General features: G+C 38.0%; 1 protein-coding gene across 1 annotated transcript in view; it reads left to right on the plus strand.

The window, feature by feature from the left end:
* The first annotated feature begins 6,216 nt into the window (after positions 1 to 6,216).
* kcng1 (potassium voltage-gated channel, subfamily G, member 1) overlaps positions 6,217 to 15,332 on the plus strand; it is a 40,376-nt gene continuing 31,260 nt past the window's right edge. The window contains exons 1-3 of the mRNA XM_074643326.1: positions 6,217 to 6,432; positions 6,701 to 6,803; positions 14,523 to 14,617. The gene's annotated coding sequence lies outside the window, so the exon portion shown is untranslated. The remainder of the gene's footprint in view (positions 6,433 to 6,700; positions 6,804 to 14,522; positions 14,618 to 15,332) is intronic.

The following is a 15,332-nucleotide window of genomic DNA, read 5'->3' on the forward strand; positions in this document are numbered from 1 at the left end:
CTATTGTCCTGGTTTTGATGTGTCATTCCTTTGCAGTTACTCTCATGAATGAATGAATGAATTAATGAATGAATATTTAAAATGTATTTAAGGCCCTGAGCCCAGAACATTTAAAGGGGACATATAATACTCATTTTCAGGTTCATACTTATTTACGTATACATACGTATTTTGGGTTTCTAATAGAACATGTTTACATGCTTTAATGTTTACATGCTGTGATTGTGTAACCATGGTAACTGGCTACACTTTGGGATTGGGTTATTCAACTAAAGTTAAAAATGTACGTGTTAAAATCGGAATATCAGAATTATTCAGCAGTTTGTTAAAAAGTTATTGGGTGACACATTTTGCCTTAGTTTTGTTGTGTAATATTTTTTTTAAAATTTGCTTTCGTGTCGTGAGTTAGATGACAAGATTGATACCATTCTGTATGCTAAATATGAAGCTACAGCCAGCAGCCGATTAGCGTAGTTTAGTATCAAGACCAGTGGGCTACCTCTGGGTCTGAAAAGGGAAGCCAATGCTTTACACCTGCATTCTTTCAAATAGCCAGCAGGGGGTGACTCCTTTGGTTGCAAAAAGAAGTCTGATTGTATAGAAGTATATGAGAAAATGACCCTACGTCTTACTTGATTTATTACCTCAGTCTCAATTGCTAGTTTCAAGTCTTCTTCAATACAGCATGATGTTCATTTAGTAAATTATGGTCCCATTTAGAGTCAAATAGACCTTAAAGCAGGGGATGCTTTAGGGCGTGGCTACCTTGTGATTGACAGGTCACTACCACAGCGTTGTCCGGTCTGGGAGTTGTCCGTGTTTTCATCTTACAACGTTAATTATAACTTTTTGGTCACATGAAGTGTTGGGTTGTACTTAGCTTCACCCTCACATGTCACTTCTGGTTGCAAAAAGACAACATGGCGATAGCCAAATACCAAGATGGTGACGACCAAAATGCAGAACTCGAGGCTTCAAAACTTCAGTCCACAAACCAATGGGTGACGTCATGCTGACTACGTCCACTTCTTATATAGTGTATGGTGACATAGGAAGGGGAACCATATATGAATGGCTTCTTTATTCACATGTTTTCTGATCTAGGCAGCCCACAAAAACTGACTGGGTTGTCCTTTTTCACAGTTTGTGGGTTGGTAGGCACTCCAGATACCCACATGTATGTGTACAAGCACTAAGCAAAATAGTGAGTTTTTCATGATATGTCCCCTTTAAAGGTCCCATATTGTAAAAAGTGACATTTTCATGGCTTTTATATTATAAAGCAGGTTTAAGTTCTATATAAATACTGTGAAAGTATCGAAAGGCTTAATCCACAGAGAAATATACATAGCACATACTCAGAAACTGAGCTTTTGAAACAAGCCGTCAGGATTTCTGTCCATTTGTGATGTCACAGATCTACAATATTTAGACCATTTCACAGTTTTAAATGTAAACATTCTAAATGTGTTCCTGTTTATTTCCTGTTGCAGTGAATGTGAATGACATCAGCTCACAGGAAGTAAACATGGACCCAAGCTGTTGCCTAGCAACACAATTCTGTTGCAATTCCGTTGCAATTCAATTGAAATGTACTAAGACGGAGCGTTTCAGACAGAGGGTCAATGCAGGTATATTGAAGCAGACAGTATGAGGAAAATAAAGTTTTTTTTAAACATTAAAGCATGTAAACATGTTCTAGTAGAAACCCAAAATACAAGTATCAACCTGAAAATGAGCACGATATGGGACCTTTCAGGTTGTCAGATACTGTAGTACTGTCAGTGTGTGCAGTGAAGACAACTCAAAGGTGTCTTTTTACTCTCTATGCTCCCTATTATGAGAGGAAAATTGAAAATGAGTAGACCCACAGTAGACAGTGACTCATCAAGGTCTCCCCTCCTGTCCTGAGCAGACAGACTAATGGGAGACTTAACATGTTTGTTTATCATTTATATCATTTAACATGAAAAATAGTCTGAATGTTAAGTTTAACCCAGTAAAATGATGTGCTATTTACACATGTCCGTGTACAGTACACACACAGTTTCAAACCCCATCCCTCCCTTTAATAACAAATAACAACTAGAAGGGGACTGGCATGCCCGGAGGCTACAGTTGCCATGGATACAGCTTGTTTGGTGCTTGGTCCCCGTGTTGGGAGGAGGAGGGCTCTGTGAATGAACCTTGTGTTCAGGAAGTCTCTGGTTATGACATCACCACGGGTAAAAAAAAAAAGCAGCTCGTGGGCCTCTCTGCATGAGCCGTCTCATACAGCCCACTCGCACAGATATGCCACGATGACTCACGCGCCCTTTAGCACTGGATGGTGTAATGAGTTAGGACCGAATACAGATTTACTGTGTGAAATCGGACAAGAATGAAATACATGATGAGCTTGGCATTTCATTCAGCTCGCTTTTGTGTTATTAAGAAGAAAAAAAGGAATGAGCTCATCCTGACACATAGGGCATCAAGCTTAACAGGCCAAAACATTAGTTTCAACCAAATTAAATCCTACACATGGATTCAGATTTTGAATATTGATGTCCAAAGCTGAACTATTACTCATTTTATCAACCTTTTATTCCACCACTCAGGTGTCTTGATATTGTGTTATAATAGGAATAAAATATATTTAATATAAAAGTGACCGGTTGAGCTGCAGAGCGACAGTATAACGACCTGGTTGTGTGGAATAAAGATGACATTGTCCATTTGCAGACACTTCTGAAAAAAATCCACATCATTTTCTCAGAAACATGAGTCAGTTTCCTGGGCTTCAGGTGTGTAAAATTCCCCTCTGAATGCTAAAGTAGGTAGTCTTATTGAATTATTAGGTGGAGCACGGATGGAGGAAAGTAAAATTAAAACATTATCCAAATAAAGGCAATGATTCAATCTTATAGATGAATGGTGTTGTTGTTTATCTGTTGTCTTTCTTTCAATAAAAGAACCCCTTTCTTAATCATTTAGTGGTACAGTTTTTAACATAATCTCACTTTGAGCCATGAGAAACACAGCTTGGGAAATCAACTCAGAGGGGAAAATGCAGGATGCAGTCTGATGATCATTCCATATGACTTGTATATGAATGATGAAGAGCCACACATGCATGGAAACACTGTATGTACAAGTATACGACTGCCTGTTGATCATAGCCTGTATTATAGTGACAGCTAGTGTAGCAAGAGGAAACTAAAAGGAAGTGGTGAGCTGTGCTATCGCCCTGCAGGGGGAGACAACAACTCGTGATTCAGAAGCACTAGAAGCTGTTGAGCAGCAGCACTCCACTGGAATCAAGAGACAATAACTGAGGTACATTATAGAACAGGAGTGCTTCTTCTGTTGAGCAATGGGGAATACTTCAACACAGTGTATTTTTACCACTAAACTGGAGAGTCCAGTCGCTTCAGAATTGCAAATTGAATGCAATGAAACACATGTCAGCAGCTTACAAAAGCTTCTTTGACAAGACAGCTGTATGCTTTATTTAGCTTTTCTAAAGACGTTTTAGCATTTCAACAACTGCAGCGTTTTAGAAGTTGTAATGAAATTCAAAAATCTTAAAGGCAGATCTATTCAGTGCAGCTTGTGAGGGCTTTTTTTTATCATGTTTTTATTGTTTCCTTAAGATAAATGACTACAACAACCTAAACGACAACAAATAAAGTAATAGGTACATATAATGACAGATAGTAACTGTAAATTGAAAAACAAATATTCAAATACAAGGGAGGAGAACAAAATGATAAAAAAAAAAAAATACATGTAAAAGGAAAAAAAGATAACAAAAGATATAATAAATTAAAAATACAGAATTTGAAAAATAAATAAATATAAATAAATTAAAATAAATAAATGAATAAAATAAATCAACACCAAAACACCAGATTCCCAGCTCCTACTTATATCCCAGTGGTCCCGCCTCCACTTTAATTAATCTTGTGAAGACATTGAAAAAAAAAGTACTTGCATTATACTGTTCTGCCTCAGCAGAGCCACAGTTTCTGTTGAATCAGGAAGAAGCATGGGAATTACATAAAGGAGCAGACAAAGGCACAAATACAGTTTTGACAAACATTGTGGAGCCTCTTTATCTTCAGCGGTTGGTGCACTGTCAGTTGTATGTTGTTGGAAGCAATGTGGGGACTAGTTTGAGGAAAGAGTTCGCTAATCTTACTGTATAAAAATGATGGTGCATTTTATTAGTAACATCATGACTTTAACCAACATTAACCAACGTGTCTTAGTGTGGACCGGCATGGCTAGGGGTGTTGATAGAGGATTGCATATGTTGAACAGATTTTTAAAGCCCTTTCAGGCAAATCTGTGATTGTGGGCTACAGTATGTGAGGGAACAAGTTAGTCAGGACAAGAAACTAGAATTAACAAGAAGTGCAAATGGTTTTATTTACCCACATTTCAATGTCAATGAGAGACAAACCACTGAATATGAACACATTTTACAATCAGCTCACCAAAGTAATGCAGCTCTCTTTGGCCTTCATATAAAGTGATGTGCAATATCAACATTAGCTATAGGTTGCTCAGTTTAATCCACAGTATTACTTTGCTCTGTGTCATTTAAAAACAGAATTCCTATTGAATAACACACATTAAACTAGGGCTTAATTTCTGAGCTACCCCTATGAATCCTGATATGTTGGTTCTGACCAACGATAATAACATATTGGTGATTCATTCCCTTTTGCTGGAGGAATGCCACATCAGGATACAGCTATAACACACAGAAGAAACAGACAGAAACACAGTCATGATAATAATATTAATTGAAAATGCAGCAATAATACTGTATTTGAAAAGCATAATAAAAACTGACTTGATTTGACAATCAGCTATGCTCCAGATCAACTCACAACATGTCACAATTGCAGCCTCAGTTCTACTCTATTAGTATTCAAATGTCAAATGGTAAAATGTCCTAATGCAACGGAGCACACTTTCACTTACATTTTACAGTGACAAAACAAGCAGAGAGCTGTACAAACTGCTATAATGGTTTATTATTATTATTATTATTATAACCAGCTGGTGAAATCCCACTCCTGCTCTGAGGTGAACGGTGACCTCAGCTCTGAAGTGGCCTTGACGCTCATTAAATCAGAGGAAACAACCGGCTCCAGTGGTAAATACAGCTGCCGCCCACCACCAACAACACAACAACACACACTGCTCCATAGATCAGTTCTTTACTTCCCTCCACCGGCACCGGTGTCAGAGTTCCTGCGTTTACATAATGCTTCCTTCTCGCTGTGGTCCACTCCTCACAGGGGAATAATTGGGAGGATATTGATAGAAAAGATCTCATCGGTTTGTTAAATTCGGTGAATATTGGAATTTATAAAGCTGCTGCATCGGCAGATTTTTTTTGCATTTACAGCTCTGCAGTGTGATGTTTTATTGTAGTAATAATAACACACACAGATTCATAAATCTACCTTCTATGGGAGCTTTTTGGTTTCTCTTTTGCTGCTCAGAGTTCCCCTAAACATAACTCATATTGCGACTTCACTATGTGTAATTTCCTGCGTTTCCCAGAATGACTTTCATCAACTACCAGCGGGGTGTGAGCTTGTTGCCTTTAATCAAAGGTGGGTGTATGTGTGGGTGCAGGCAAGGTAGTCGACTAGTTTGTGAACATTGTGCCACACGTTATGCGGTCATGCGGTTTCTAAAGAAACAGAAGCTCTTGCTCTTTCTAACAAAGCTAGCAGCGTGCCATTGGGGATGGCAAGGTTGGTCAGTCTGTTGATCGGTCCACCACTTTGAGACTGAAAATATCCCAAAAATGATATACATTTTATACAGATTTTGTGCATTTATACATTCATGAACTCCAGAGAATGAAGCCTGCAGACTTTGGTAATCCTGTAATTTAGCACCGCTGGCAGGTAAAGGTTTTCATTTATCTAGTGAAATATCTCAACATACTCGATGGATTGGCACAAATGTTCACACATGATGTATCCAAATGACTTTGGTGACTTTTCCGGCGCCATCATGAGTTTGACATTTGTCTCATTTCCCCCAGGCCCATACATTTCACTCTCTGGACTTGCCATTCCCCGTCCATCCACCAGATGCCCTTTGACTTCTCCATCTGTCCCAGTCACCTGCTCACCTGTTTCCACTTTCCCTCATCAGCCCTGTCAGTACATATACCAGCCCACTTCCACTCACTCCTTGCCACATTGTCTATTGAACTTCCATCTTAGATTTCCAGCCTTATGTTCTGACTGTCAGTCTGACCCGTTGTTGGATAAGTTTCCCTGGCTTTGACTGTCGCATGAAAAGACATGAACTTTTACCTATCCTGCCTGTGTCTGGGTTGTGCATCTGGGTTCAAACCTGTTTATTGACTGAGCCATTACACCTGAGCAATTTGGTGGGAACAGATATGTTTGTTAGGTTAGCCACAAATAAAAACATACTCAAATATACTGCAATTTGCTGTACTATCAAATGTCTCCTTTGCTGATTGTGCTCAAACTGGTAAAATGATATACTTTTATACTATTATGCTAATCTCAGGAATACAAATTGATGACTGTCTATTAAAAGAACGGACTATATATATCTGAGTAGACCTCAAGTCCTTGCAGAGAAACAAAAATTCTTCAAAAACATTTTAAAGACTTCCTTTCTGTATAAGGGAAACTTTTCCTTCCTCTTTCAGGAGTGAGGAGTTGTTAACAGTATCTACACTTCGAGCTGTGTGCTGACACCTTCTTTGAGACTGATGGGAGCTTCCAACAGAACTTGCACCTGACTCAATAATGGTAAGTGCAATTCATTTCAGGTAAATCAATATTACGGAGAGCTGCTTCAAATGTCCTGCCTGCACTCGGGAGATATTTGGGGGAAATAGTCTGTCTGTTAACCTACTGGGTCAAATAGCTCTATGGTAATTTTTGAGGCCATGGTTGTTGGTATTTTTGAATGTTACACAAGTTGTTTTGTCCAGAAGCACATATAGTACATTACAATTCAGTCCAACACTGTCAATGATTTTTGTTGTTTTCACAGTAATATTAGCCTACTATATTCTCAATAGTTTCTTAGTGTTTAAGCTGTGAAGCTACAATATGCTAATGTAGGTTTTCAGTGCATTCTGGGTAAATAATAGGCTACTGTAACAGAGTAATACTAGCGTTAACTGACAACCATCCTCCATCTTCAAATGAAACACTGTCCTTGAGTTGAGTGCAATATTTTGTTTTATTGTAAGTTTTAACATTATATTAGAGCCCCTGACATTTTCCTTGCCACTTTCACTTGAGACTCAAGGAGGTTTATCGATAAGGCCTCAAGGCCTGGGTAGGAACTTAGCTTCAGTCTAGGTCAGGGGTCTGCAACCTGCAGCTCTGGAGCCATATGCGGCTCTTTAGCTCCTCTCCAGTGGCTCCCTGTGGATTTATAAAAATGGAAATGAATAACTGTTTTTTGTTTACATTTTCATTTTTATTTATCATTGTTGTAGGTCTATGGTACAACAGTACGACGGGGTATTAAGGCCACATTGAGGAAAAAAAAAATCTGAGATTTCAAGGATAAAGTCATATTACGAGAATAAAGTCATAGGTTTCCGAGAAAAAAAGTCGGAATATTATGAGAATAAAGTCATAAAAATATAAATTAGTAATTTTACGTGTTATTTTTTTTTTCTTGTAAAGTTATGACTTTTTTCTCGTAATATTATGACTTTTTTCCCTCAATGTGTCCCTAATACTGCGTAGTACATTTGCTCTTTGGCCCTCCCTGCATTAGACTTATATACTATATAGTTAGACTATAAGCTGTGTTACCTTCATCACAATGCTCAAATGTTTTGTGGCTCCAGACAGATTTAAAAAAATGCTGTGTGCCTAAAATGGCTCTTTATAACATAACGTTAATCTAAAAGAACTGCCCGTGACTTTGATGTTCTGTAATGTTACCAATAAATAGCTAACTGTTAAACCACAGCTAACATTACATAGCTAACTTTAGCATAGCATAGCTGCTCTGTTAGTTTGTCAGTAATTAGAAGCTAATTCAATTAACGTTAATAGCTTAAACAAATAACGTAACTTGATTCGTAACTTTGATAACTTTATAGATAGTATAGGCTGAAGGCCAACGTTAACTAAACTTTCTATGTTACTTAATGGAGCTTTGAGTTTAGCCATGGATGTTTGCATGTAAGGCTTAAAGCATGTTAGCAGGCAGTCTGTTTACTTCTATTTTAACCAGCTTGTCTGTTCTCTTTTGTCCACACGGTGCTGTGCCATTTTTTGTCGGACAAAGACCATAGAGGGTTCCAACCAATGGCTCCGTTTGTCCATTATATTGCTAACTACCATACTTTCCTCCCATCTGACAACTATACTGATTCTTTCAGTTAAACTTCTTTAGCAGGATTAATACTAGTTAATTTGTTTCACATAATCAATTCTTCCACATTTGATGTCTGGGCTTCATCTGCTACAAATAGATATCCGGCACTCAGGACATAAACCACTGAATAAAACTTGATCAATTGAATTAAAATGGATACACAAATTACACAACACAGATAAACCTTGTTATCGATACATGTAGGTATACAAACATCACACATACAGGCGTACACATGTTGATATATAAATGCGCTTATTACACAGTAAATGAAGGGATAAGATATCAAACACCAAGTCACCAAGTGTGGATGAGAGCAATGAAGCAGACATGCGGTGAGTGTGTCTGTGACCACAAAGGAATGTGGTGCATGTCACGAATCAAGAAATCCTGGTGTCTTCATCGCTTCTCTGAGTTTCAGTGAGAAACCCAGCCTTTGACCTTTGACCCGTAACTCAGAGAAAAACACTTCACGTGGTCAGGATGGGTCATATATTGGGGTTTATCAACTCCATTAGTGCCCTAGGGGTCATATAAGCAGTTTCTGGAAGAAGTTTAAGAATTAAGATATAGATGGTCATTGTTTTCATTATCACATTTCATATTCTTCATCTCACATTCTTCATCATTCGCTACATACTATACCTTCATACACATGTGTAATATTCACATAAAACGTGACACTGACATGCTATCCTCTGGTGGACAGGCAGGTTTATTACATGTTTTGGCGTGATAGCAGGTTGCGGATTGTTTCAATCCCTCAAAATCAACTAAAATTCAATCCCAGGCATCCTTTTAGGTAACAGGGGAATCACTGTTGATTCTAATCAGACGTTTATTCAACATTAAAAATAACAAGTGCTTTCAATTTGGTTTCAGTGCCAGGACTGCCTGACTATATGTCACTGTTGATTCAATCATATTTGCTATCTGGTTAGCCACTGCATTGTTTGTTGTTTACACCTCAGTAGAAGCAGTATCATATTGAAGGTGAAGGCTTTAGCTCACAATATGGTTTATCTCAAGTCACTATCTACTAGTTGTTGTCATAGAGGGAGTGTTTCTGGTGGTACAGCATGAAGTGCTGCCCGTAAAGATCTGACTTCATCTCCTCTCACATTTCACAAGCACTCAGCTGCAGGAGCGTCTCAGAGGAGCATGAAAGTGGCATCAGTGGTTTCATCTCAGAAATCAAACTATTTACCAACCAGTTTTCTGCCTCTTGGCTACACAAAATAAAAGTTTTATGACACAGCTCAATTCCTGCCTTATTAAAATGCAATCAGCCTTATGAATCCTTTTTGAAAAGTCTTTTAAAATCATTTTGGGGTTTTCAGTTTTCTTCAAACAGACAAAAAAGTGATTTGAAAGTTATTTTGGGGAAATGGCTAGTAATGATATATGCTATCTATAGTAATTGGCATGGTCCAATTTAAAAAAACAGTCCACAGAACATGTAAAGTGTATAAAGCTTGTAGCTGGTTGAGTTGAAAGTGTAGGCAGATCTGACCCATAATGCTTTATGATGGCTGATGGCACATGCACGAAATGAGTGTGATAATTCCTTATTAATTCAAGTGCCGTGGATTATTATTCTGTTGCCTGCTGGTTTCCAACCTTGGATCTCACCCAAGTGATTGTTTCGCAGTGGTTCCACACTGTATGATAATTAGGGGCCAGGCAGCTCAGCTGCCCAAGTGAGCATACATTTTCATGTGATTAAACCTGGCACGAATTATGAAGCCAATCACTCTGTTTTTCTCAAAAACTGTAAAACTATTAAACTTATTTCCTCCCACATTTTTTTCTCAATTGACACCAAACTTGCTACGCTGCATCTTCAGGCCAGATTTTTGAATTTTCAAAAATTGAGTCCACAGTGCATTAAAATGTTTTAGTGTAAACAATACTGTACACAGATAAATAAAGCTCCAATGTTGATGAAAATACATGACACATTTTTTAGATCATGTTAGGTAAAGTTCAGAATTTTATTTCAAAAACAGAATTTTTTACAGTATTTCCAATTCAATCCTGATGTGAACCGTTGCAGTCAGTGGAAATCAAGCATTTTTAAACATCAATTTGTCACTTATGGAGCAATCACTCTTTATAAAAATAAATTACAGACCTCTCTGTGTTGTCTATGAAGTACGCATATTCTCAGAATTGTGTCTATAGAAAACGGAATTTTTGACACTAGTTTGACATCTGCCTTCACATGCACCCCTGGCGATTGCCTCAGTCATAGTGTGAAGTCATAGTGTGAAGTAGTGGTTTCCCCCAGGCAGTAAGCTCACCAAGATGGTGACCTGTACTTCTCATTTGTCTTCCTCCGCTTCCTTTTTTCATCTTCCTCCTTCTTCTTCTTCTTCTTCCTCAAAATGCCCGGCATCAACCCACAGCTGGGCAGCAGCTATAACATATATTCTGTATTTGCTTGTTCCAGTGCTTAAACTGAGTGAAAAATTCAAACCCAAGGCACAATGAGTTATTTGGCTTCACAGTTATATCCATTAGAAATATTCTACATATCTTGTGCATCATTTTGTGCATATAATATAAAAATGTTCAGCCCCAGCCGACCACTAGAATGTAAAATAAGTGGGTTTGAACGCAGCTTGTCCACTTAATATTAGGTCAGAACATGATTAGCCAAGCTTAGCATAAAGACTGGAAGCAGGGGAAACAGCCAGGCTGGCCCTATCTTGTCCACTAAAATGATATCCGGTTTGCCGTACCGTCTGCCTGATTCCATGTGAAAGCAGCATTAGTCTTGTTTTAATCAACTTTTCTGCCCTGAAGTTATCTGAGTCTTAGAAACTGGAAACCCATCAGCAACTAAACTAGATATGAAAAAGTCTCATTGACTAACAAAATGATTTGCATGACCTCCAAACTTGTGACGCTATAACAAACAGTTTGTGCATTAACTTTTGAACAGCACGGTCCTGAAACAAACTTTCAGTATGTATCATTTTAGTAATCTTAAATTAGTCATATTTAGGTCTTTCTCTCATTATGAAGCCATGTTGGCTGTTTCTTAAAGTCCATATTGTCTTTTAGTAAAGACTGAAAAAAACAGGATGGGGATCCATCTGCCGATTTGAGAACAGACACCAAAGGCCTCCTGTTCCTTCATCTCACTTATACGTTGAGTCCAAGACCTAATTTACATCCAGCAGAGACTGTGTACGAGGGCATCAATCTGAGTCCACATGGTGTGAATAACCTTGTAGAAAGAGGAAGAAATAACACATTTTAATGACCGTCAAAGATCTGAGTTCAAATTAGAGTTTAAATTTAGAATAATTGAATGGCTAAATAATGATGTGTGGTCACTGTTGAGTTAAAAGCTTCTATCTCAGGGAGATTTCTGCAGCACAGTCTTGTTTTTTTTAATTATTACGTGGTTTATTTTGGAAGATTATCATGAGCTCAACCGTTACAGAAATGGTGATAAGAATGATACTATATTAAAGCTGTGGTAAGCCGAATGGAGCAAATATGATACAAAATAAATAAATAAAATATATATAAAACGGTCACTATATCCTGACAGTAGTGCATGAGACAGGTAATCTGAAAAAAAATCATCTGTGTCCTCCGGTGCTCTTAATGGCATCTGCAAGATTTCACAGACCGGAGGAAATCAACCAATCAGAGTCGAGCTGGAGCCTTGCCGTCTCTGAGCAGCTGTCAATCACTCGCAAACTCCGATCAAACGGTCAAATTAGACAGCGCTGAGCAAATATGAATCAATATTCTGTTACTGTAATGCTTATTTCTCACATAAAATGTTTTCAGAAACATCTTATAATGTACTGTTTAGCTGTAAAATGAGAAAGTTTGTGACCCGGCAGCCATGTTGAGATCAGTTGAGGAAATACCAAGCACCGCCCACCAGCCAGAGCAAACTTTCTCATTTTACCTGTGATTGGCCCAAGTCTCCCATCACGAGCTAGATTTTTCAAAACCTGAAAACAGAGCCATGAGACACTTGAATTACAATATACTGAAAGATTATTTAGAAATTTTAGCCCAATGATGCCAAAAACATTCTGCCTACTGTTGCTTTAACTATCATCTACCACCAGTTGCTACTTCCCATATTTTAACATTGCAAGCATGGGTTGAAGAATTATTGTCAGAATACTGAAAAGAAAGAATACATTTAAATTAATAAACCCTTGGGTGTAATTGCCAACCATCCAACCAGAAGAAAGAACACATTGTAATACTAGTAACACATTGCTGATGATAACTATTATCACAGAAACGCATCAAAGAAACAAAGGAACCGATTAAATGGCACACAGTCGAGCAGATAGAGGAAGGCCTGCACAGATTGCACTGAGAGGGGAGCTGTTATTTTGCACAGCTACTGTATAATCAAAGCCATAGTGATCAACAGACCTGCTGAGTTATAAACTGACATCTCCCCTTAACACTGACAGCAGACGTTGACTCCTCACACTTGAAGTAGACTTTACAGATAGGCGGAACAGAAGGAAAGAAAGAGAAAATACTTTTTGGCATATTTATGTGTTCTCTCTTTAATCCCTTTGAGATTCTGTGAAGCCTAATCACAAAACAAAGATGCTGAAAATACAAGAGGAAAGCAGGAACCGGCAGCTTCACTGAATTAATGAACCCTGACTAATTGGGCATTCGGTTAATCTAAGCCCTTTGACAAACAGGCCACATTAAGTGTTCAGCCTAAAGGGAATGGTTAATCCTCACCATTGACCTCAGTATAATTAGAAATCAGATTTGAGGGGAATATTTGCAGAAAAGCGCAGACACATTTGCATTTAGTCTATCACATATTACTAAAATGACTTAATAGCAACCATAAATACTGTGATCTTCATCACAAAAGACTGATTCTACAAAAACAATATCCCTATTATTGTCATATAGATGGCAAAAGCAGTATTTTTCCCTTTCATCATAAGTACATATAAACTGTACATGCATCACATGACTTAACATGCCACATACAGTCTCCAACTCATCTTTCAACTCCGTCACATAGCAACAAAGCGGTATCCATAGAAACAGAATTAAATTTAAAACAAACAATATTTATATCTTATCTTTGGCGAAAATAATTCTTTAAATAGGAATGGACAATTCTGCAAAGCCTTGTGTTTGCCTTTGCTCTATTTGAGGAGCTGGCCTTGTGATGCTCTGTTTTAATTAAAAGGATTTTCCAACGAAGGTGTATTGACTGCTGTGCTTCTGTGACACATTGTCTTACAAGAGATATGTTCATTCTTGACCTTGGAAGCAGCAGTTGACTAAATAATCTGTCCACAAGGTAGCTGTACTGGAGCTGATGATCCTATCACACAATCTTCCTCAGTTGTGAGGAACAACACTGACATATTATCACCTTTTAAGTTGATATGGCAAACTCGTTAGCAAGCAGCTGCTTATTTACACGCCCAGTAGAGTAGTTACACAGCAATATTAGCACTCATTTGGACTTGTGTGTCTGGCCACCTGGCGAATGTACATCCAGTATTCATAAATATCTGGCTCTTAAGCAGCTATTATTACAGTAATTTAAATCATGGTAACTGTATGATGTTATTATGATTATTATTATAAGAATCAGGGCTGTGAATCGATTCAAATATTTAATCGTGATTAATCGCATGACCGTCCATAGTTAATCGCGATTAATCGAAAATGAATCACACATTTTTCTATCTGTTCAAAATGTAACTTAAATTGAGATTTGTCGAGTATTTAATACTCTTATCAACATGGGAGTGGGAAAATATGCTTGCTTTATGCAAATGTATGTATATATTTATTATTGGAAATCCATTAACAACACAAAACAATGACAAATATTGTCCAGAAACCCTCACAGGTACTGCATTTAGCATAAAGAAATATGCTCAAATCATAACATTGCAAACTCAAGCCCAACAGGCAACAACAGCTGTCAGTGTGTTAAAGAAATTAATGGCGTTAAAAAATGAATTTGCACATTAAAAAAAAGGGTTATAATACAGGAAAAGTCTGTGTTGACTTGAGACATGTTTATGAACATTTAACTGAAACCACAATCTCTCCCAAAGTGCTTTGGTTGCCCCAAACGTGAGGATAACCCCGGACTCTGGTGTCAGTTCGAGGTTGGACTTCCACGGTGATCTACAGAAAACTACCACCACTGCAAGCAGTCTACTGTCAGCTTCAGGTGACTTTTGAACTTAATTTACATCTTGAGAACAATAATTTGTTATATCAATACAGGAAATGTCATGAAAGATCCGGTTTAATTGTTAATGAGTGTAACATTGTTTCGATATATCCAAATTAAATAATCCCAGGCATCCTTTGTGAAACAGTTTTGTTTCAAACCAACAAACCAAACCCCGGATTCTGGGTGACGGTTGGTGTGCACCCAGCATCGAGAAACAGACAGTTCAGTTTGCCATTGGAAATTATTCAAAATATAGCGTACACTTACAAGGTTATCGTTTTTTTAAGTAAGCCTTTCTTTTAGGTGGCTAAAATAATTTTCTGCCGTCCCCATCCACAGCACTGTATTGCTTTGCTCCTGTGTCGATGCTTCCGTCTGTTTCTCGATGATGGGGCCACGCTGACCGTCATCTACTGTAAGTAATACACCTACTATGGATAAGTAACTAATCCAACACCACTTCAAAACACCCAAACTATCCCTTTAAGGACTTGGGGACTTAAGGTTCATTCTTGAAAAGAAATGTACTATAATGAAGTAGATTGACAAGGGGCAGCGCTCTGCCTGAGTCTTTCCCTCACACAGGCACATTAATCTCAAGAGCCTGAATAAATTACATTCCTTTAACCCGGTGGTCTTTAGCTCTAATATTGGATTCTGCATATAGCTGTTTTCTGTCCTACTCCATAATTATACCCACCTTGCATCC

Source organism: Sebastes fasciatus, chromosome 8 (assembly GCF_043250625.1).
Source record: "Sebastes fasciatus isolate fSebFas1 chromosome 8, fSebFas1.pri, whole genome shotgun sequence".
Classification (NCBI taxonomy): domain Eukaryota; kingdom Metazoa; phylum Chordata; class Actinopteri; order Perciformes; family Sebastidae; genus Sebastes; species Sebastes fasciatus.